Below are 26,333 nucleotides of genomic sequence, written 5' to 3'. Positions count from 1 at the left end.
GTGTGGACAAAATACTTCATGGTATTTCTCCCAGCTGTCTGCATCCTGAGTTCAAATCCTACTAAGATTAACGTTGCTTTTCATTCTTTCAGGGTCAATAAAAAAAAGAAGTACCATTTAGTGGAACTATCAGGTGAGATGCTTTGCAGTATCTGGTCTAGCTCTTTGTGATTTGGCAGCAACACCTGTAATGACACTGGTACCAAACTGAATTGATCCAAGTCAATAGCCTTCTCCTTGGACAAACAACAGTGGCATGAAGAGAGCAGAGACTTGCATGTATGAACAGACAACTGCTAGTTTTCCTCAAAAAATCTTGTCCAGGCTTACACATACATGTACAGATGCATGGTTAACATTGTCCAACAGAGTCCCTACTCCTTTTAGCTCTGATTCGGTCCCTGCTCCCCAAAAGACAGATCAATAACCAAATATATTCCACTCATAACCATTCCATCTTTTTCCTGGACATCATGTATCTTCTCACCTGATGCCATCATACTAAGTGATCTTGTTATTAAATACTAGATGCTACTTGTAGAATTTTCATGGTAGAATACAAAAAGGTTGATTCTCATTACCTTTCTTTGGGCAATTTTTTTTAAGATGCCATCATCTTGGCTAGATACAAGAGAAGTTCATCACAATTGCCTGGGAACTCAGAATCTAAAGAGCTGGAACAAATACAAGACATTTTGTTCATCACTCAAATAATTTTACCTTCCATTAAAATTTCATGTTAGTTTATTATCTAAATGCCAGTTTAATATTGACAAATTTATCTTATTAAATATTAAAAATTTTTTTAATTAATTCAGTCAAAGAACAGAGTATTTCAACAAAAATATGGGATCACAAGGGTTAATTTACTGCTGATGCTGAAAGGTACCTCACCCCTGCCCTAGCCTAGACTGTTTATACTACTTGTTATGTAAGATGTAAGCTCTCTGACATATTTCCCTTATATTTCTTGATATAAAGTCTTCTAATTTGCCAAAAAGATCTGCTTTATAACAAGATCTACAATATAACAAGATCTGACAATTCTCTGTGAGTATATGCTGAAAATATCCAAATATTTTGGTTTATTTTGGAAAAAAAAAAAATTTGAATTAAACAGTCTTTCTGTTGTGTATTAGTTGTAAGGTATGCCTATCCCTGGTACCTATTTACAGCTAGTTGAAATGAATTCACTAGAGATAAGTGTTGTCATCACCCATAGGTACAATTCATTATTGTTGGTTTGACATCATGGCTTGGGAGATCTTGGGTTCATATCTCGAATGTACCCTTATTTTATAGGTGCAGGCATGGCTGTGTGGTTAACAAGTTTGCTTCCCAACCATGTGGTTCTGGGTTCAGTCCCACTGCACGGCACCTAAGGCAAGTGTCATCTATTATATATCTGGGTCGATCAAAACCTTGTGAATGGATTTGATAAATGGAAAGAAACCCTGTGTGTATATGTATATACATGTGTGTGTCTCTCTTGTTCTTCATCCTTTCTGTTTTTCTCTCCCACCCTTTCCCTATTCTTCTCCTCTTCTCTTCACCATTCCCTTTCTCTCTCACTCATCCTCCTTGACCTCTGTTATCACTGACACGTGATAAAATGAGATCTATCTTTCTGTCCACTTCCTTCATAAAGAAAAGACGTGTCTTTTCCTGTCTCCTCTCATGGCTCGTCCTCCTAGCGTTCATAATAATCTTTCTATTGTTTTGGCTCAACAGCCCTCACCGTTTGTTTTTACTGTCTTGTTCTCACTGTCCTGTTCTTGTTAACACTTTCACCCTCCGCAAAAAATCCCAAATTTTATTTAATTTGCTTTGCGGGAAGGACTTTTTTAATGAAGTCGCATATTGTTGTTACCTTCGAAACACGGAGTAGATGAAACAGGGACAACTGAAGAAGGGGTATATTCTTTATGTTGCATGTCTTGTTTCTCTGTTTTTTTCGTTGTTCGAAAAAAAGTTCGTTTTCTATGTTTTTGTTTTTATGTTTTCGTTTCTCATTGGGTTTAACGTTTTTTTTGATGTCCTGTACCCATATATGCATGTATATATACATATATATGTAGGTATGTACATATATGTATGTATATATGCATATATTTATATATTATTTATATTATTATATATATATGTATATATATGTATATATATATATATATATATATATATATATATATGTGTGTGTATGGTTGGCATTAGGAAGGGCATCCAGCTGTAAAAATCATGCCAAAACAGACAGTGAGGCCTAGGACAGTCTTCTGGCTTGCCAGCTCCTGTCAGACTATCCAACACATTCGAGCATTGAAAACTGACGTTAACTGATGATGATGGTGATATCTATTTATTTATTTGTGAGCATATGTGTTTGTGTCTCCTTGTCTTGACATTTTTATGTGATAGTTGTAAATGAGTATTACCATCATACAAATAGTGACATTCATTTCTAATCCTCCATGAAAACATGTCTAGTCATAGGGGAATATTACCTTGTTGGGAAACAGGTGAAGGCTAGCAACAGGAAGAGCATCAGGCCTTAGAAAACCTGCCTCATCAAATTTCATTTGACCCATGCAAGCATGGAAACATGGACATCAAACAATGATGATGATGATATAATTACATGTATATATATATATATATATATATATATATATAGGGCAGGGAATCGTCAATTAGTAATAAAATTAATAATTAACAATTTTGCCGGGTAGCTCAGTATGAAAAAATCTTATCGGTAAAACCATTTATAATGTCGTACCAAATTAACTAAAGGCAGGTTTGTTTTTACTCTTCTCTTCTGTTTTTTTGTTCTGTGTGTACCATAAATATCGCTATCAATTAGAGAAAAATTTGTAGTTTTGGAATCAGTAGTTCTTTGGCTGCTATTTCTGAATTCTCAGTATGTTGGAGAAGCAGGATACTGCTAATCCCTATATATTTATGATATATATATATATATATATATATATATATACATATATATATATATATAACATGAGTTAAAAATATTGGTCATTACGTATGTTTCCTTTATTGAAACAAATTTGGCTTACAGCTGTTCCCAGTCCTCATTATAGGTACATTACTGATAGATTTATTCAATTGGTCTATTGATCAGTTGAGAAAAGTTGAATGACCTAAAAATTAATGCTACTTTTGTCAAAATCATTTCTGGTTACACACACACACACACAGACATACATACTCTATGGAACAGATGCTGTCCTGAACAGGAAACTCAGATTTACCCAGCAAGATAAATTATCAGAACCTAACAACTTATTGTTTGCTTGGGTACCATATAAGGACTGTTGTGGTTAATTGGCATTTGAAATCAGTTTGAGAGGAAACAGTTACTGCCAGGATAATATGTCCCTTTATACTCATTTATATATATATATATATATATATATATACATATATATATATATATATATATATATATATATATATATATATATATATATATATATATATATATATATATATATATATATATACACATATATATATATATATGTGTGTGTGTGTGTGTGTGTTTGTATGCATGTGTGTGTGTATTTACTCAGCCACAAGGGATTCACATTTCATTACTTTTAAGAATTGAATACTTCAAAATATTCTTGAATTATTTCTGTGAAGACTATTTATGAAAATAAACCCTCAAAAGCATTTAAATAAAATCTAAAAATGATATTTATTTTGTAATATTAAATTCTATTTTTTCTTTTCAATTTTTTCCTCTTATTCATGCTCTCTGTCGGAGAATTTCTGCTAGCAGCATCTTCAACATTACCATGGCTTTCAGTTCTGTTCATAGTCAATGTGAATTTAGAATATTTGCTTTAGGAATGAGCAACTTGCTATTGTAAACTGCCTTGTTACAGATATTGTTGCATTGTTAAAGAGCACAGGTGGGTGTAGCTGCAATTGCAGTCTGCAATCCAAATTTCTCTTTTTGTCTACAACTAAAAGTTGTTGAAGAAATAATGTAATCTCTAACAGAGCCTGCGACTTGATTGGGAGGACAGCATCTACTGTAAAGATTCTTCTGAGATGTTATAATTCCTTTTCCATTTGATGGAATTTATTTCTGTTTGATAGAATTTATCAAACTGCTGCTGTTCTTGTTGTTTTAACTCTAAGTTGGTCCTGGTTAAGCAAACATTTATTCAAAGGTCTTCCAACCATGACTATCCAGTCATGTCCTTTCTAATGCGATATATGTAGGCCTACATTGCCCACTGTGCCTTTTTCTTTTTTTCTTTTTTTTCATACTTGGAAGAGTGTAAATTAAGGAAGATTTGGCTGCTATTTCTTGTGGGTTGATTGATCACCTCAAGGTTCATTCTGCTTGTTACTGGAAGTATAAAAATAAACATCAGGGAAGTGTATACCACAGAAGAAATAATTAATATTACTGGCAGGATCCTTTATAGGAAAATTTTATTTATATAACTGAAATTGTATCAAATTGAAATAGCCATCTATTTATCTTACTACATGGAAGAATTATTATTTGTTATATAAAGACAGTTTTAAAACAAGAGTGCTTTTGTGCACCATAAGTTTATATGAGAGGTCCTTTTGACATGACACCCATCTTCAGTTGGAGATCAAGGTTGCCTTTTGGTATTAATACTGCCTCTGTCATTATTATTTGTTAATGAGCTCACTAGCTTATTAAAAAATAATAACTAGTTCTTTATTTTAATTAGAAAGGCAAAGTTTTCCTCAGCAGGATTTGAACTCAGACCATAAGCAATTGTAAGTAAATACTGTAAGATGTTCTAACAAGCCTGCTAATCCACTGCCTAAGTCCATCTTAATCAAACAAATCTTTGATAAAAAAAACAACATTTCAGCCAAAACTATCCTGTCTTGTTATTAGGCACTGTGTACCTAGGACCATATTAATTTAGTCTATTCTTTTCTAAAGGTGACAGAGAATGATTTTAAGGAGATTTGGCTGCTATTTTTAGTAGATCAAGTGACTACTTAGCACAGTGTTTCTGAATCATTTTTGCTCTATGCACTACCTTTGATTAAAAAATCAAATGAAAATCATAGACACACACATGCACGCACGCACACATGCACACACACACACACACACACACACACACACACACACACACACACACACACACACACACACACACACACACACACACACACACACACACACACACACACACACACACACACACACACACACACACACACACACACACACACACACACACACACACACACACACACACACACACACACACACACACACACACACACACACACACACACACACACACACACACACACACAAGGATAATGTAATATGAGGATGGAGTATACAAGCTTTAATAATATAATCCAACATTTGTTTCTGCACTGCACACCAGCTTTAAGTTGTTGAGTTTATATTCAAAGATCATTATAGAAGAACATTCTTTATTATTATACAATTAAATGCTGTTCTGCATGTGTATCTAACCCTGGAATAAACTCCACCACAGGATATCATGTGATTGCCAAATAACAATATAAGAGCACTAATACACATGTTATGAGGTTTTCACCCAAAATATCCTATGTATATAAATATATCTCAAACAAATATAAAGAATACAAAGACTGGTACATCATCAAATTTTTCTTTTAATTTTACTGTTGGTCATACAGCATAATTAGTCGGTTAAAATGACTGGCATGTGTTTCTGCTGCATGGAGTATGTACAATTGCACATGCTACCCAGCATAATCTGTGCATCTTCATTCAGGGTCCTTCAACAAGTGTGGTTTGCAGTGAACTGAGTTGAAGTGATCAGTGGTGCTTATTACTACTTGATGCAGTTAGCCATAACCTGGAACATACCTGAGAGCTATCATGGTAACCACTTGGATAATTTATTCCTGTACACTCACCTTATACATACATACATATATACATATGCACATTCAAAAGAAGTTTTTTTTTTTTATTAAAACAATTGTAAGTCTTATTCAACCTACACTCCACTGGAATATTACCACACCCTCACCCTGTGAAACTCCTGCAGTTTCCTTTTTAGCTAGATTGCAATATAAGTGTTGCTATAGAAGCCATATTTATTAATTAGATGCAATGTTATACAACCAAATGCATTCAACACCCAACAGCTATTTGTTCTTACCTATAATCTCTTTTATTCTCTTTCATGTGTGGCAGATCCCTTGTTTTGATTCCCCTCCCCAGTACCATCCACTCACTTCAGTATACTATAGATAAGTGCAGATGTGGCTGTGTGGTAAGAAGCTTGCTTCCTAATCACATGGTTCCAGGTTCAGTCTCACTATATGGTACCTTGGGCAAGTGTCTTCTACTGTAATCTCAGGCCAACAAAAGCCTTGTAAGTAGATTTGGTAAATGGAAACTGAAAGAAACCTGTCTTATATATATATATATATTTATGTGTGTGTCTGTGTTTGTCCCCTATCACTGCTTGACAACCGGTATTGGTGCGCTTACAACCTCCCCCCATAACTTAGAGGTGCAACAAAAGAGACTGATAGAATAAGTACCAGGCTTTAAAAAAAAAGTCTGATGACTGAAACAAGTAAAAGATAAAAAAATACTGTCAGAAAAAAGAAATCTTAGAGTAAATTAGGTTATGTCAGAGTTGAAATATGTAAAGGTCAACAAGCACTAAGAACAACAACAACAACAGCAATAATAACAACAATCATCATTACAGTCAATGGACCACTCCTGGACTGCTTAACACTATCACAGTTACCATCTGCACTTCCTGCCTCCGTTGATAACTTCCATCGCTACTACATCAAGTCATGAGAGCATTCTGTTGGTCCCACCCCTTCCTCACACCTCAAACTTGAACTGCTTCTCTTACTTTTCTCCTCTTACTACAACTTATAGTTATGGCTCTATCAACACCAGACCTTTATACCAATATTATATCTGAACCACCGAACCTCTCCAACATCACTGCACATAATGCAGTTCTAGTTGCAATTTGAATAAAACCTATAGGATGGTCAAAGCTGGAATGTATTTGATCATGGTTGACCTGGGTTTAACAACAATAACTATTATTATCTTTCATTATTGTTTGGAGAATGAAGGCACATAGCATAGTGGGTAAGGTGTTAGGTTCACAATCTTACTATCATGGGTTCAATTCTTGGAACAGGCAGCACATTATGTCATTGAGCTAAAAAGTTCAAATAACTACTTTGTCTTTCGTCCTTCCTGTGTGTGAGTGGGGAGAGTTGCTGTCATCCATATATGCAAGCTTGTTCTTTACAGGTGCTGGTGCCACACAAAATGCACTTATGCTAGTGCTGCATAAATGCACCCATGTTAGTGGCAAGTTTGAAGCACCCAGCATACTCTTTAAAGTGGTTGGTATTAGGAAGGGCATCTAGTTGTAGAAACCATGCCATAACAGACAATTGGAACCTGACCAGCTCCCCGGCTGGCCAGCTCCCTTGCTGGCCAGCTCCAAGTCAAACCATCCAACCCATGCCAGCATGGAAAACAGATGTTAAATGATGATGATTCCTATAATATGTTTGGATGTAAATGAAATTACAGTAGCATTGCAAGATAACAAAATACTTGTTAATTTGCTGTCTCTCTCTTCTGCATAATAGTGAGCTGTATCTTCACATAGTATCTATTTAAGATGTGAGGTGACTTGGCCATTGAGTGACAATCCAACTAAGACCACAACCTCTGGTTTCATAATATAAAACAAATAATTTTAAAGTGCTTGTATTCAAATTAAAACTTTTATAATTTTAATTTCATTTCGAATAACAGCTAAAAAATTATTCCCAACAGAGACACAAGGCCTGAAATTTATGAGGGAAGGTCAAGTTAATTATACCCCCACCCCACTCCACCAGTATATTGGTACTTTATTTTATTGACTCTGGAGAGGTGAATTTGACAACATTTGAACTTAGAACATAAAAGCCATAACTAAACACTGCAAAGCATTTTGTTCAAAGCTCAATCTATTTTGCCAACTTACCATCCTGATATAATAGTGTGAAAAATTTAGTCCAATACTTTATGTATTTGGCCAGCCATGAACTACCAACTTAATCATTTTGTTGCCTTATTTCTGTTGAAATACACTGTCTTTGCTTTGGTTAATTTTGCAAATAATGAAAAGTTTAGTGAAGAATTACATAAATGTGCGTGTGTGTGTATGTATGTACGTGTGTGTGTGTGTGTGTGTGTGTGTGTGTGTACGCGTGTGTGTATGAATATTTACTTTCTGTTTGTCTTCTCATTTGAATAAAAACACAGATGTCATTTATACGTCTCCTGTAGCTCAGCAGTTTTGAATTTTGAAGACCACTGGAATAAATAAATCATTTGTTTGATAAATAAGCTAGGGTTGGTGACAATATTGCTTCAAAAAACCTCCATCTAATCCATGCCAACATGAAAAATGCAGGTGTAAAAAAAAAATAATGATAATGGTGGTTATAGTTGTAGAGAAAAATGTTTTTGGCATTCAAGTTTGTATAAGAGTAGCTTAACAAGAGCAGCATCCTATGGCAGTCTAGCTTTGAAGTTATGTAATTTTTTATGGTTTTATTCATCCTTCAGTGCTTCTATGTGATAACCTACACATCTTGCTATAAAACATGAATGAACTCTACCTCCAGCTGATACAGTCATATTCCATAGAGTTTATCTGAGATTAGATTTAATCTTACTAAAATATATTTATGTTTCCAAAGACTTCTTAAATTCTGCATATTTGGCTGTGTTTTAGATTGTGCAAGAGAAAGGTATTAAATAACAACTGTACAACAGCAATAATATATTCCTTGTGGGAATCACCTCTACCCTCGAATATAAATGATTATATATATCTGCCATATTGGAAACTGAATTTAGAAAATTAACTTTTCATCTTTGGTCTGGAATTGTTCCAGTTGTGCGCAGTTTCTTCAGATGCATTAGTCTTCTGCTTTTGATATGCAATAAACTTTTTCTTCCTCAACATTGACTTAAGCTGTATTGTTAATTAGTTTCGTGTCATTGACCAAGAGGTTATGAATTGAAACCATTCTAAAAGCTATTGTGTTGTGATATTTAGGATTTTTGTGAAATCTAATTGAAAATAATACCCTTTGTTTACTTTAGAGCTGTGTGGTTTATATTAAGAATCAAATTCTAGGTAGATTTAAAGTTTTGGATCCAAATATATAGACAACTTGCAGTATAGCTAACATCTGTTAATACCGTTATATACTACACTCTTGGAGTGGTTGGCATTTGGAAGGGCATCCAGTTGTAGAAAGCAAGCCAAACCAGATTGGGGCCTGGTACAGCTTTCCTGCTTACTGGTTCCAGTCAAACCATCTAACCTATGCCAGCGAGGAAAACAGAATTTGAATGATGATGAAGATATGTAAGAATGGCTGTGTGGTTGAGGTATGTGGGGGAAACTGCTGGGTTTCAGATGAGGACAAACTGTGCCACTATAGAGCAATATGGATGTGAAACCAGTGATTATGAGGTTGTTATGAGGATGATGATGGTGGTGGTGTAGATGATAATGTTGATTGTGGCTGTGATGGAATTTTATGGCTTAGTTTTAAATTTTATTCTAAGGGCTGTTAAGAAATGCAATGTTTGCTGGAATATTTATGAAGCCACACACACACACACACACACACACACACACACACACACACACACACACACACACACACACACACTGCCACATGAAATGAGCTCAAATTATTTAGATTGTTTTGGTTTTGCTGGAATTCTAAACCAGGAACATAAAAAGATGGAAAGATTAAAGTTCTTTTGAAGTTGTTGTTACCATATTTCTATTGAAATACACTGCTTTTGTTTCAATTAAGTTTGAAAATAATGAAGAATTTTGTAAAATATCTTCGTCATTATTAAGCTGCTGTTTAGAATATAAATTGATGAGAAATTTCGGTGGAAGATTTTCATGTAGCTCATTTTAAAACAGGAAGTTTGTCTCAAAGAACCAGGGTTGGTTTTTTGCTAGGTTGGTATCAAAAGGGTTAAGTACAGGTCACTCTTAATAAAACTGACCTATTAAGCAAAAAGATGTTCCAGCCAAGATTATTCCACATCATTTTTCAGGTCTATATGTCTTGCAACCAACTCGCACATGCAACTGCTACCAGTTGAGAACTCCGCATACCGGAAGCCAGCAAGTGTATGGGGTCATCAGGAGAGAATGTGCGCCATTTCGGGGCCTACCTCTCGACGGCATCAATGCGCACCGGCCCCCCCCCTCACTGATATGAGGCCCCCGCTTGCTAGATCATCTGGTTATTAAAAACAAAGCTCAATATTTCTCTAGCCATTGCTCATCGTCTCTTTTTAACCAAATCCAGTGGCTAGCCTTCTCCACTGTATTTTGGATATCGGTCATGGTGGTATTTACCTTACGATGAGTTAGGCCTAACGATAACAACAGTCGTCTCACACTGTGTCTAGTATATAGCACCTTGGATAAATGTCTTCTACTATAACCCCCAACAGATCAAAGCCATGTGAGTTGAATTAGTAGATGAAAACTGAAAGAAACCTGTTGTATGTATGCATGTATGTATGTATGTATGTATGTATGTATGTATGTATGTATGTATGTATGTATGCATGCATGCATGTATGCATGAATGAATGAATGAGACAGACACAACTGTGAGGTAAGAAGTTTGCCACATGGTTCCAGATTCAGTCCTACTGCATGGCACATTGGACAGTGTCTTGTACTATAGATCTAAATAATTTGAGCTCATTTCATGTGGCAGGGTGTGTGTGTGTGTGTGTGTGTGTGTGTGTGTGTGTGTGTGTGTGTGTGTGTGTGTGTGGCTTCATAAATATAGTGCAAGACACTGGGCTGACCAAAGCTTTGTGAGTGGATTTGGTTGATGGAAACTAAGAGAAGCCTGTCATATTCATTATGTATGTATCTGTGTGTATGTGTATATTTGTCTTTGTGTTGTTCCCCACCACTGCTTTACAACCAGTGTTGGTTTGTTTACATCCCAGTAACTTAGTGGTTTGGCAAAAAATAGACTGATAGAATAAGTGCCAGCCTGAGAAAAAAAAAGTACTGGGGTTGATTTGTTCAACTAAGCCCTTTAAGGTAGAGCCCCAGTATGGCCACAGTTCAGTGACTGAAATAGATAAAAGATAAAATATGTTTTAGGGTAGGTATTTGCATCTCCTTGGCTTGACATTATGTAAAAAATGTTACCATCATTCAAGCAGGATCTTTCATTTCCAAACTGCTGTAAAAACCTGTCCAGCCATTGGGAAACATTGTCTCAATTAGAAATAGATGAGGGTTGGCATCGGGAAGGGCATCTGGCCTGCCTCAAATAATTCCATCTGACCCAAGCCAGCATAGAAAAGTGGACATTAAAACAACAAGGATGATGAATATTTGGTGTATATCTAGTAGTACTCTATTGAACATGTCTCTCTCTTTTTTTAAAGATGGTAATGGTGTGATTTGAGTACTATTTGACTGCTGTTTTTAGCAAGCCATGTAACTACATAGAAAGTGTCTCTGGTTGGTTCCTTCTACAGATGTTTGTTGAAGACTGTCCTGCTTCAGACACAGCTGCCTTCTTTCCGTTTTTTTCCTCCCTGCATGGTGCCTTATCATAAATCAATACCACCAGGCAAACATTGATATCTTTTCAGCTGATTATTTATCAATGTATTAAACAGTCTTGTCTTACCTACATCAGACTGGACAGGTTAAAAAAAAATAATAATTAAAAAACAAAGAAGTTAATAAAATAAACTAAGTTTTATACTTTTCAGGCTTTCTTTCTCTCTTTAGTTGGAAGTCTTTTGATTATATTTTTATGTAATAATCATTTCTAACATGGCTGTGTGTATCAAAACTTGTTTCCTAATATGGCCTTGAGCTTAGGCCCCACTATACGACACCTTGGGAAAGTGTCTTCAACTAAAGTGTCTTCAAGCAAAGTCTTGTAACAGGATCTAGCTGACAAAAACTGAAAGAAGCCTGTTGTGTGTATGTATGTGTGTGTGTGTAAACCCTTGTCCAGACATGTAATAGTTGCAAATGAGCTTCATTGTCATACAAGCAAGGTTTTCTGTTTTGTGTCTTTTGCAAAAAAACATAGGCGCAGGAGTGGCTGTGTGGTGAGTAGCATGCTTACCAACCACATTGTTCCAGGTTCAGTCCCACTGCGTGACACGACACCTTGGGCAAGTGTCTTCTACTATAGCCTCGGGCTGACCAAAGCCTTGTGAGTGGATTTGTTAGACGGAAACTGAAAGAAGCCCGTCGTATATATGTATGTATATGTGTGTGTTTGTCCCCACAACATCGCTTGACAACCGAGTCTGGTGTGTTTACGTCCCTGTAACTTAGCGGTTACCGATAGAAGAGACCGATAGAATAAGTACTAGGCTTACAAAGAATAAGTCCTGGGATTGATTTGCTCGACTAAAGGCGGTGCCCCAGCATGGCTGCAGTCAAATGACTGAAACAAGTAAAAGAGTAAAAAGAGTATCTGGCCATGGAGAAATATTATCTTTCTTTGAAGTAGATTAGGGGTTGGTGACAGGAAGGGCATCTGTCTCAATGAATTCTCTCTGACTTTTGCAAGCATCAAAAAGTGAACATTAAATTTTTGATGTTGATGAGGATATATATATACATATACATATATATGTGCATGTGTGTGCCATCCTTCCCCAACTGCTTGACAATCAGTGTTGGTTTGTTTATGTCCCCATTACTTAGCAGTTCAATGAGACTAACAGACTAAGTACCAGACTTAAAATAAATATTGGAGTTGTTCTGTTCAACAAACCTCACAAGGCAGTGCCCCAGCATGGCCGCAGTTCAATAACTGAGAAGTAAAAGATTATAAACACAAGCTCACATACCTGGTGTGTAGGGGAACAGTCAATTAAATTCAACTCTAGTACTTGAATGGTACTTTATTTTATTGACCTCAAGAGGATGTTAAACAAACTTTGACTTCAGTAGGATTTGATCTAAGAATGTAAAGAACTGGAAGCAATAATACAAGGTGATGCTACTGATCCACAATCATGAATCTAGTTGAAGCAAATTTTAAGGTAGTGGGGGTTTAGTTGATTACATTGATTCCCTCATTTGACTGGTATTTATTTTATTGACCCCAGAGGGTTGAAAAGGCGAAGTTGACTTTGGGGGCAGGGGTGAGATTTGAACTCAGAATGTAATGAGCCAAAAGAAATCCTGTAAGGTAGCTTATCTGGTGCTCTTCCAATTCTATAAAACCTTTTGTTTTATTGAGATATGTTTGAAGTTATTTAGTTTTTTGGTGGTGATGGTGGGGGTGGAGGTTGTTTTATTTCTTTTATGCTCTCAGGTTTTTTTTAATTGTTTTTCTTGTTTGATTTTCTCTTTCAATATGTGATGTGATATTGCATTAATGTCGCAGTGGTGCAGTTTTATTGAAATCCGCAAGTTATGTTAACAGAACTGGTGTCTACTGTAGAATTTGTTGCACACATACACACACACTCAAAATTATTAGCTTTTTCTGTTGGCACTGCTTTCTAAGTAAGTCATCATCATCATCAGCAGTAGCAGTATCGTCATTATCATAATCATCGCCATTGCCATCAGTGACAGCATTATAAACATTATAGTCCTTTTGTTTGTTCTCACTGCAACCATTGCTTTACAACCATGTGGTTTTGGGTTCACTCCCACTGTGCAGCACCTTGGGCAGGTGTCTCCTATAACCCTGGATTGACCAATGCTTTGTGAGTGAATTTGGGAGACAGAAACTGTATAGAAGTCCTTCATATATGTATACATATACACCTATGTGTATGTGTGTGCGTGTACCTTTGTGTCTGTGTTTGTACCCCTACCTCATTGCTTGATAATTGGTACTGGTTTGTTTACATCTACATAACTTAACAGTTCAGCGAATGAGACTGATAGCATAAGTACCAGATCTTAAAAATAAGTACTGGGGTCGATTTCTTCAACTGAAAACCTTCAAGGTGGTGCCCCAGCATGGCTTCAGTCCAATGATTGAAACAAATAAAAAGCAAAAGGTAAATCCAGGAAAGTGGATGAGTGGATCTGTAAGAATGTCAGGTTAGATGTCTTGTGGTGATATTTTTTCCAGCTCTTTACATTCTGAGTTCAAATCCCACTAAGACCTACGTGGGTAGTAGATTTAATTCATTGCTTGCTTTAACACTATGACCTAGTACTTTGGTTCCTTTAGTAGAGTCCACTATTTCAAACATTCAGGCTAGGCCACCAGTTTGTGGATATCTTCCATCCTTCATTCTACCATTCTTAAAGCCATATAAAAGGGCCATAGCTAGTCCCTTTCTCCCTTGAGTTAACTATAAAACAAGAGAGGGTGATATGTTTTCACCTCCCTTTTAACACTACAGAAACTGGAGTTTGTTGAGCCTTGGCTCCATGGAGTTTTGTGAGCTTGAGCTAAACAAAAAACAACTATTAGTACAGTTTTATGCTTATACCATCTTTATTGTAGTACTTATATGTTTATGCAGTAGTGGACCAGCTATCTGACAAGCTTGGGGCCAGAAGAGAGAGAGAGAGAGTCTAAATATATTCCTGAAATATGAAACAAACTACGGAAAGTAAAGAACTGAATTGTATTTAAGATTCAAATTAATACGTTTATAAAGCAGGATCTGTTTGATATATATTAATCCACTTAAAATTCTTAAAATATATCATGCTGAACCGTGTATACAGTATAGTGTTTATATGATGAAAATTAAATGAGGAAAAGAAAAGAACATAGGTACAAATTAATACAATTCTAAGGAAAATATGTTTAGTTTTTATCAATCCACTTAAAAAGTAAAGAGCAACACTATTTTTGATACACCATATGCAAATTATCCAACTTCAAAACCAGGGTTTACTTTCTCAATATAGGATACAGTATATTGCATGATGTTTACATAGTATCTGCAAATTTCTGGAAGCCAGATAAGAGATCCTTTCTGTACCAGTTTTTTGTAGTACTTATGTTTATTCCAACCTTATTATAGCATTTATGTTTGTTTATATCAGCTTTATTACAGTGTTTATGTTAGCTTCATTATAGTATTTATGTTGTTTATACCAGCTTTATTATAATGTTTATGTTTATACCAGATTTATTATAATGTTTATTTTTATACCAGCTTTATTATAGTGTTTATGTTGTTTATACCAGCTTTATCATAATGTCTATGTTTATACCAACTTTATTATGTTTATTTTTGTACCAGTTTTATTATAGGCTTTGTTTGTATTATAGGCTTGTTTGTATAACAGTTTTATTATAGGCTTGTTTGTACCTTTACACTGTCAGCAACTCTACCACTCACTACTGCTATGTTAATGTCTGTGAAAGATATAGGTCATATTATTGTTGTTTATTTATCAAACTAATAACTTTATTTTATTGATGTTTATCATAGGTGTGGCTCTAGTTTGTTGCCACCACCACCACTGCTACCATACTGTCTTTCACTTCGTCTTACTTTCTGTCCTTACTGGCTTCAAAAATTGCTGAACATTATTAATCTCACCAATGCTCATTCAATATTCTAGTTTGCTTGCTTGCTTGCTGCCATCTGGTACATGTTATTCCAGTTTGGAGTATTTTCAGTATTGATGGAAATAACAACAGCTGTGGAGATAGATAGACTGAGAGATAGATAGATAGATAGATAGATAGATAGAGACAGAGAGAGAGAGAAAAATAGCATTGAAAGTTGAAATTGTGGTGAGCTCAAGAGAAAGACTTCAGTTGTAGCTGCTGCTGTTGCTGTGATCCTTAACTTTCTGACCATCTGTCAGAGTGCGATAACTGACTCAGTCTTCACTAGCAAGTGATAACCAAGAACTAATGTCATCACTGCTATTGGAACACTGATTCAGATTCTTCTGTTTGGTATGGCTGTGTCATTGCGTGTGAAGCATTATCAATCAATTGGAAACATTATTAATGAGAGAAGGAAAATAATGAATTGGTGTGATGGTGTATATGAATAATTAATGTCTCTGGAGTTGCTTATTGTGAACCATATTGGGAGGTCATGGTGTTGGTAGTTATATATATATATATATATATATATATATATACACACACACATGCATGTATACATGCATATATACTCACACTCACATGCATGTATACATGTATGCACACGTACATTTATATACATACATATATATATATATATATATATATATATATATATATATAATTGCTATTGCTAGTGATGGAAGCTGTTCAAATCATATAGTACCTATGTCTATGGTATGTGAGCATGTGTATTTATGAGGTACAGTTTCTAATTAGGTTAATGCAATGGCTGCAAGGTTAAAGTGCTGGGTTTAGTGACCACAAAGTCATAAGTGCAGACCTTACTGCTACCTTTGGGTTTCACATGTAACTAAGATGCATAACTCTGCTCACTGCACTTAACTCGACAGAATGTAAAACAGACACCTTTCCTACATCCTCATCATTGAACATCTGTTTTCTATGATGGCCTAGGTTGGATGGTTTGATGGGAGCTGGCCATGATTTCTATGACTGGATGCCCTTCCTAATGCCAGCCACTTTTTAGAGTGTACTGTGTGCTTTTAATGTGGCACATTAGTGGTAAAAACAAGCAAGTAATAAATAGGTTTTGTTCACATTTCTGGGTATTTGGGGTTTAATTTATAAATCTGTTGATTAGATCATCATCACCATTTTATGTTCATCAGATGAAAATTTATTGAGGCAGTTTTTTTACAACTGGATGTCCTTCCTGTCACCAATCCTTACCTGTTTCCAAGCAAGGTAATACTACCCAGGGTCAAACATGTTTCCATGGAAAAATTACATTGGAAATGAATAACACTGCTTGTATATTGGTGATGCTCATTTACAACCATCACATAATGTCAGGGCAATAATAAAAAACAAACAAACACACACACACACACACACACACACACACACACACACACACACACACACACACACACACACACACACAATTGGCGTCTTTCAATTTCTGTTGACTAAATCTACTCACAAGTCTTTCGTTGTCCTGAGGTTATAGTGGAAAACACTTGTTTAAGGTGCCATGCAGGAGATAGAATCTGAGACCAAGAAGACACTTCTCCAAGTTTCCATGCAGTGGGAACAAACCTCAAATCAATATATATATATATATATATATATAATAATATTAGGGACAAAATCCAAAACTCAATTAAAATCAATTTATAAAAATTAAAATTAAATTGAGCCTTATAGATAAAGTATATATGAAATATATAGTTTTAGGGAAAATAACCAATTTTCAAGAACTCATCGATGAAAATCCACTATCGCATATAGAAAAATTAATATTTACTTTACTTTATATTATACTCATTTATTGTGCTTTTAATTATTAATTTTTCTATATGTGATTGTGGATTTTCATCGATGAGTTCTTGAAAATTGGTTATTTTCCCTAAAACTATATATATATATATATATATATATATATATATATATATATATATATATATATATATATATATATATATATATATATATATATATATATACATACATGCATACATACATACACACACATATATATGACAGGATGATCATTTTATGACCTATGGTGTTGACTTCTGTAATACAATTAAACTCAGGTAAAATGTAGAGTAATATGAATTGACAGCCAAGCCCACCATGTTAAATCTCTTGTGATATCATGTTTTCCAATCCCTATTGCATTAATGTTTGAGATTGTTCTTTGAATTCATATTCATTTCAATAGATTTGTCACTTCTCTAACTCATCACCATCTTAAATTCACTTCAATATCCAGTCCCTCTCTCTCTCTCTCTCTCTCTCTCTCTCTCTCTCACACACACATTTTATAATTACAGATAATTTGAGCTGTCACAGTTGCCATAATAGATTTAATGTGATACAATTATAGAGAGTAATGCTATATATATATATATATATATATATATATATATATATATAAGAAAATGGATATAATAACAATGGGAAACTCATGGTTTTCGCTGGTATGTTTTTAATTAAATAGATAACAAAGAAGGAAGAAGCAGAGATAAGGGTAGTATTTACGAATGGAATACACACATGTGAAAAAACTGTGCTTAATTAAACTAGGAGACCTGCACCTAAATACTACTCACCCCGCCCTAATTACCCAACGAAACTAACCAATCTACCACAAGCAAACCTCTATCCAGCGAATTTACTAGCGCAAGAACAAACATTTAATGTAAGAATTACCACTTTGTTTACATTACCATCACATATGTATCAATTATTTTCGCATCCTAACTGATGAATCTATCTATATTCACATTCTGAAGAGATTTACTTAAACCAGTAAATTGAAACGATCGTAAATGCTACCTTCATCTCTGCTTCTTCCTCCTTGTTATCTATTTAACTAAAGACATACCAGCGAAAACCAAGAGTTTCCCATTGTTATTATATCCATTTTCTTCTCCTATATAACCTAAACTCTGGTTTACCAACTGAACCACCTGCTACCATACAACCATACAAAAGATTGTACCTACCCAGCTAATAGCCAGGAGCGATTCTGGATTTAATTATCCCTTAGAGGTATTAAACCCCTCTAACTGATACCTACACTATATATATATATATATATATATATATATATATATATATATATATATATATATATATACGTATATTTATATATATATATATTTATATGTATAATAGAGATAGACAGATTGATTGATAGATAGATAGATATAATTATAGTTAAGGGTGCTGAGAAACAGCACCTAAATGCTAGAAATAGACATCAAATGACTCTAAAACCACAATTTTTTCACTCCATTAGCACAGGTTGAAAGCAAGGTAAAAGAATAAAAAAGATTTGGCAAAATTTTTTTAAGGTTAATTCTAGATCAAGCAATATCTAGTTTAGTAATATAAAAATTACTTTACCTTCATCAGTAGAATATACCAAAACATTTTCTTCTTTCTACCAACCTTTACCTATTTTGAAGCAAGGTAATATACCATGTTTCATAATATATCTTGCTTTGAAATAGGTAAAGGTTGGTAAAAAGAAGAACATTTTAGTCACAGAAAATGTTTCGACATATTCTACTGATGAAGGTAAAGTAATTTTTATATTACTAAACTAGAAGTTGTTTGATCTAGAATTAACCTTAAAAAAATTTTGCCAAATCATTTTCATTCATTTACCTCATTTTCAACCTGTGCTAATGGAGTGAAAAAAATGGATGTGGTTTTAGAGTCATTTGATGTCTATTTTTAGTGTGTAGGTGCTGTTTCTCCGTACCCTTAGTTTTAATTATATCTATATAATTATATATCTATGTTAATTCTTACCTATGTGGTCTTTATTACATGCTGGTCACTGATAAGATCATTATTTTTTATAATGATTTTATCCTTAATTCTACACACACACACATACACATACCTATATATATATATATATATATATATATATATATATATATATATATATATACATATACACACACACATATATATATATATAAACACACATATACACATATATATATATTTATACACACCATATCTCCAGAAGTCTCAATCATCATAATTTTAATGACCACTTTTCTATGCATGCAAAGGTCAAACAGAATTGTATAATGATTACCATACATATTAATGCAGACTTGTAAACGTAAATTATTATACACTGAAATTATTATTACATAAGAGTGGCTGCAAAACAGCTGTAATCTTAAGGAGTCAAGTGGTTGAATAAATATATTTACTTCTCAAAGCTCCTAACTTTTTATGGTTTATACATACATACGTACATACATACTTATATATAAAGATGTATATATATGTACACACACACACACACATACACACACACACACACACACACACACACTCACATGTACATATATATAGTTTAGATATGTTATATAGCTTTTAAACTTGTTGTTTCACTGTTTTAGCTGACACTGTCTTTCTGTTTCTCAAAACCTTATGTGAATTCTGAATGTTTTTCTTCTTTTGACCAACTTATTGACATTAGAATCTGTCTTGGAGAGATTTGTGTCAAGGACAGTTTGTTCTAGTTGTTTAGAACAAACAAGTGAAATGGTTGGGAATATTTAAAGAAATCTAAGTCTCGACTTGTTTTGCTTCAGGTTTTTATTAGCATTATTATTATTATTATTATTATTATTATTATTATTATTATTATTATTATTATTATTATTATTATTATTATTATTTGCTGAGGAAAAGTGCTGGCTTCACTTGATAATATTTCCTTTAGAGATTTCATTATTTGAAAGTCTTCATTTTAATTTTTTTTATATTTTTATAAATTAGCTGGTATTTTTTATGAAAACTTTGTTGGTTATTTTTCAGCATGTACAAATCTGTCTCCCTCTGTCCCTCTTTCTCTCTCTCTTTCTTTCTCTCTCTCTTTCTTTCTCTCTCTCTCTTTCTTTCTCTTTCTTTCTCTCTCTCTTTCTTTCTCTCTCTCTTTCTTTCTCTCTCTCTTTCTTTCTCTCTCTTTCTTTCTCTGTCTCTTTCTTTCTCTCTCTCTCTCTCTCTCTCTCTTTCTTTCTCTCTCTCTTTCTTTCTCTCTTTCTTTCTCTCTCTCTTTCTTTCTCTCTCTCTTTCTCTCTCTCTTTCTTGCCTTCCTTGATTTCTCTCTTTCTCTCTTTGATTTCTCTCTCTTTCTCTCTTTGTTATACATGCGTATACATATGCACATGCAGATGCACACACAAACACAGCCATGCTATTATGACGAGAAACTTGAAGGGACAAGTCTTATAAAGATAAGCTGCAGGTTTTGGTGTTTGAAAGGTGTCAGATCACAATTTTAAATTGTTTTTGTGGGGAGCGGGGGGAGGAGGTAAGGTTAATATTATATTGCTGAAAGAAAGCAGTTTCATTTTGAAAGTAAATGTGACCTTAGGAATCACGTTACTTTGAGATGACCCTGTCAACTTGGAGGATATGCAACCATTAATCATGTGAAAGAAACTGAGGCCTACAGATTCTCTTTCTCCCTCTCTCTCTTTCTCTCTCTCCCTCTTTCATGCACACAAATGGATTCACATTCAACAACTCACACATTAACTCTATGTATACACACAATCAAACTCATATATTTATATACACTATGTTCTACACTAGAAAACAATTAAGACTGTGAGTCTAATTACATAAGAAGATATTGTGGTTTTAAATCAGAGACTCTTAATAAATTTTAATAATGTGTTTCCATAGACAAAAAATGCTTATCTCTTAAGTTTGTCTCAATGGATTTTGATGCCCTCAAATTCTGATGAAGGTTGTTTTGTTGTCAAAGCTGATATATGACAGCCTGTTCTATGTTAACCCCTTTGTTCCTAATAGGACACATACATCCTAAGAAAAGTTTTTTATTAAGGAGTAAGATGGGAAAAAGAAAGAGGTCACTTGTCCAGAAGCGATTATCTTTTATAACAAATATATGGGTAGAGTAGATTGCTCTGATCAAATGGTAACATTGTATGAACTGGATTGAAAAAGTAGAAAATGGTGAACTAAAGTGTTCTTTACGGCTATTTATAACAGCTATGTTATTCACTCTGAAATTCACCATACCACCATTTATAATTTTCTTAGTAAATGTAGCTGAACGTTTGATTGAAGCAGGAAGGCCAAATTTTCCGCAAAAGAGGTTCTTTTGGATGGTCTACTAAAACTTCAAAGTGGATTTCGAACGTAGGTGGTCATATGCCAGTAAAACAAAAGAGTCGCAGAAAATGTACAAGATGTACTTCGAGGAACAAAGAAAGGAGGACCCGATGCATTTGCTGGAAATGCAACATTCCGTTATGCATTGATGAATGTTTTACAATATATCACATATAGCATGTATTTATAAATCATAGTAGTTCTTGTAAATATTATTTGAGAAAAGAAATATATTTGTTAGTAAGTATGATATAAGAGAAAAAACTATATAAAGAAAGAAGTTTATTTGTTATTTCATAAGTATTATTTGGAAGGGGTCATTATATATATTATTTTATAAGTGTTATTTGAAAAAATAATTGTAATTTATAATAGGTATTCTGTTGTGTCTGGGGAGAGTCATTCTCTTTTGGTGCCTTATAATCTAACACACTCACTGGTAAAATTTCCACAACTCTCCCCAGACACAACAGAATATGCTTCAACACATAAAGAATCTTGCAAACCAAATCCAAAAACGAAATATAATAGGTATATTATGTGAGAAATCAATTATAGCTTCATTTTGAATTTGAAATAAACTGTAAGATTTATTCCATTTTTATTGCCATAATTTTCCGAACTTGCTCAACGTGCATATGAAATACTGTTGGGAGAGGATAGTCTCAAGTATTTGTTCATTAGAATATTAATGGGACATTTTAGTTCCACGTTCAAAAATCATAGATAGCGATAAAAGTTTAGATTTTAATTATGGTAGGTAATGAAAGGCTAAAGAAGTAGAAAATGTGAAAAAATAAAATAAAATCTGATTGTGCAAAAGTCGGAGTGAAAGCATTAAACATAACATACATTTATACCATCTCTCGCAGATGGATATCTTACCAAACTGTGAAGGATTTCACAGCAACAATAACGTTGTCAACAACTGTTTTAGCAATGTCTCGTTAAATACTTCATTCAGTCTTTTATCTTTTACTTGTTTCAGTCACTGAACTGGTGCCATACTGGAGCACTGCCTTGAAGTGTTTTAGCTGAATGGACACCCCCAGTAGTTTAGTTTTCTAAGTCTGATATTTAATCTATTGATGTCTTTTGCTGAACTGCTAAGCAACAGGGACATAAACAAACCAGCACTGGTTGTCAAGTGGTAGTGGAAGATAAACATAAGCACAGACACACACACACACACACACACACACACACACACACACACACACACACACTGTAGATTTTTGAAAAATCAATAAATGTGTTAATATTTTACTGTGTCAACCTGCGATCTTCATTATGTTTATTATAGAAATAACTAAAAATTATAAACTGGCTTGTTTTCGACAACAATGACGGGCTCAGTTTCTGTCTATGAAATCCACTCACAAGGATTTGGTCAGCCTGGGGCTTCAGTAAAGACACTTGCCCAAGGTGACACGTAATGCTCTGGACCACATTCTTGCAAAGTAAGCTTCTCAACCATGCAGCCATCCCAACTTTTATTTTTTCCAGATAAAGTGAACATTGGAATAATTAAATATCACAAGATTTGACTTAGTAATGATTCTGCTAGTTCACTGCAAGTTTACTTCAGTATCATTTTCAGTAGAGAATCTGTCTCTCATGACAACCACTCTAACTGACATCAGAGATGAAACATGATCTGGAGCGATTTGAAAGCATCTGATTGGTTCTAAGCTTTTGGTTGTTGATCAATTTTTTTTATTTTCCTTTTTTTTTTTTTGGTTAAGTCTACCAAGAAAGTCAGGTGTGTTTAAGTGCACTTAAGGAATGCTGTACAGTGTTGGTTAGATTTTTTATTTGTTTCATTTCCAGGGAAATTAAAGGCAACAATGTCATTTAAAATAGTTCTTTTGTGACAAATCTTTTGCTAATCACTCATGAGGAACACAAAGAGAATTTCTTAATTTTATTTGAGATTCTGTTTTTGTGTACTTGACTTTTATTGTTTAATAATGAGTCACACTGTTGTAGCAATGTATATATTATCATTATTATTATTATTATTGACCTGATTGGCGAGACACTAAACGAGTATGAAGCGGTGACAGGTGCGAAAATTAACGCGGAAAAGTCAATGGGCTTGCAACTAGGCACCTGGAGGGGCAAGTCCATGCCGTCCAACAGCGTCGTAGGGCGCTGGACAGACGGACCCGTTAAACTGCTCGGGGTCTGGTTCGGTCTGGACCTCCAGTTGGAGAAAAACTGGGAAGAAGTGACGAACAGGGTGGCCAACCTCACCCAGAAATGGGCTGAGAGGAAGCTCTCCTTGAAAGGTCGATCGGAGGTAGCGAATGCGTACATCGCATCCGTCATCTATTACCGTTTGACCGTCGTCCCTTGTCCCGACCGCTGGTTAACCAAGATAGTACGCTTGCTCTTCAACTTTTTGTGGAAGGGTCAGGTACCACTGGTCAGGCGCTCTATCTGCTGTCAACAGCCGCTGAACGGAGGCCTTGGCATGCCGTGGTTGCTGATGCGCAAACATGCGCTCAGGCTACGACATCTCAGGCGCTTCCTGGACGGTGAACAGGTGTGGTCGCCTTTCGTCAGACGCGATTTTCCGCAGCTCGTTTCTTTAACAGAGCTGCAATCCTGGATCAAACGTAGACCGAGAAAGGGCGCTTGGCACCTCGAGTGCCGCCAAGCTCTCACCGCCCTCAGTCAGGCGGGCAGTGCGATCGGTAGTAGATCCACTCTAGCTTTCTATAGAGGGTTAGTGGGAGAAAAGTGCGACGACGTTCTCGGGGAAACTCTAGGCGTCGAGGATAATCAGCTAAGCAGTCTGTTCAGGAGAACTTTCGGGCCGGGGCCCATGGATAATTTCCAAAGGTCCCTCGCCTGGCAGTGCTACCGAGGTGCGCTACCTGTTCGAGATAAACTCTACCGACATGGAAGTGCCGTCAACCGGGCCTGCCCGAGGTGCGCTCAGGACGACGAAACCGTTCTGCACGCACTCGTCCAGTGCCCGAGCATTGCTGACCTGTGGGTCTATATCGAACAGCTACTGTCACGTGTAGGACGGATCCGGCTATCAGCTGGATCCATCGTGAGAATTGACCCGCCGACCTCCTTTAACCAGGAGGGCAAGGCAATTTTCCTATGCCTAGTGGCTGTAGCGAAAGAGGTGATATGGTGGACCCGTTTGAAAGGGTTAAAGACAGACACTTTCCTCTTTGGCCAAGGCCTCATCAACTTTTTCAAGTTCCACTTGAAAAGGAAGATGAGAGTAGAGAGGGAAGTGCTGTCTCATAGCAAATTCGTTGAAAGATGGGTGACTGTTGGAAAAATGGCCAGTATAAACGGACCAATTCTGAGAATACACCTGTAAAAAAAAAAAAAAAAGGTAATGTAAAAGGAGAAAGGGCTCTATACCCCTTTCTTATTTTTTCTGACCAGGCTCCCGTGGTTTTATGGGTTTTTCCACGTGTAACCTTTCCTTTTTCGAAGCGCCTCCCCCTTTGGGAGTTCTACTTATTTATTTATCTATTTATTTATCTATTTATTTATTATATCCTTCTCCGTTTTCTTCCTCTGTTTAGACGAACTTTCCTACCTTTTCGGACAAAACCTTTTGTAACCTTCGTCCTGTCTTTGTCCTTATATGTCTTTAATTGATATTAGCCCTTGTGGCCAATAAAACGAATTAATTATTATTATTATTATTTTACATTCTGAGTTCAAATTCTGTTGAGGTCAATTTTGCCTTTCATTCTTTTGGGGTTGATAAATTAAGTACCAGTGAAACACTGGGGTCAATATTATCGACTAGTTCCCTCCTCCCAAATTTTAGGCCTTTTGTCGTTAGTAGAAATGATTATTATTATTATTATTATTATTATTATTATTATTATTATTATTATTATTTTAAAAGGATTGACGTAACTCTTCACAACAGTAAATAGACAAGACGAAGAGCGTGATGCGATTACAATAGATATTTTATTGGTTGAACAATATTTCGACAGCAAGCCTGTCTTTGTCGAGTTCAAAATAAAAAGTAATAAAAATTCAAAATTATAGAAATTCAAATCTAAAGTATGAACAAGAACAACCAGCGTCCACACATTGATGGAATGACATCATTAGTCTTTAAATTTCAATTTTATAACAGTCGAAATATCATTCAACCAATAAAATATCTATTGCAATCACATCATGCTCTTTGTCTTGTCTATTATTATTATTATTATTATTATTATTATTATCATTATTATTATTAGGGCAGTGGATTGGCAGGATCGTAAGAACATTGGACAAAGCTATTTGTACCATTTGTTGTGGCATGCCTGGAACTATATCTATGCCATTATGTTCAATATTGGAATTCAAATTGAAGTGGCAGAGTGGTTTCTAGAGGAATTGACTCGGGGTTTATAACTTCAGGGGAGAATTTGGCTGTGGGAGCTTTGGCAAATTTGGTAAAAAAGCAGTTTACATTCCATTTTGAATATGGATCCATGTTGAAAACA

The 26,333-nt window shown here is 35.0% G+C and overlaps 1 protein-coding gene across 2 annotated transcripts in view; it reads left to right on the top strand.

Moving 5' to 3' along the window:
- Positions 1 to 26,333, top strand: part of LOC106884173 (inositol hexakisphosphate kinase 1) — a 126,135-nt gene that overhangs the window by 36,290 nt on the left and 63,512 nt on the right. The window contains exon 1 of one of the 2 annotated variants that reach the window (XM_089361640.1): positions 18,167 to 18,367. The exons of the other annotated variant lie outside the window; for it this stretch is intronic. The gene's annotated coding sequence lies outside the window, so the exon portion shown is untranslated. Of the gene's footprint in view, positions 1 to 18,166; positions 18,368 to 26,333 lie in introns of those variants that run through there. 2 annotated transcript variants of the gene reach the window in all.

Source organism: Octopus bimaculoides, chromosome 13, assembly GCF_046866305.1.
Source record: "Octopus bimaculoides isolate indiv1 chromosome 13, ASM4686630v1, whole genome shotgun sequence".
Classification (NCBI taxonomy): Eukaryota; Metazoa; Mollusca; class Cephalopoda; order Octopoda; family Octopodidae; genus Octopus; species Octopus bimaculoides.
Note: the sequence above shows the minus strand (reverse complement) of the source record. Positions and strands in the feature narration are given on the sequence as shown.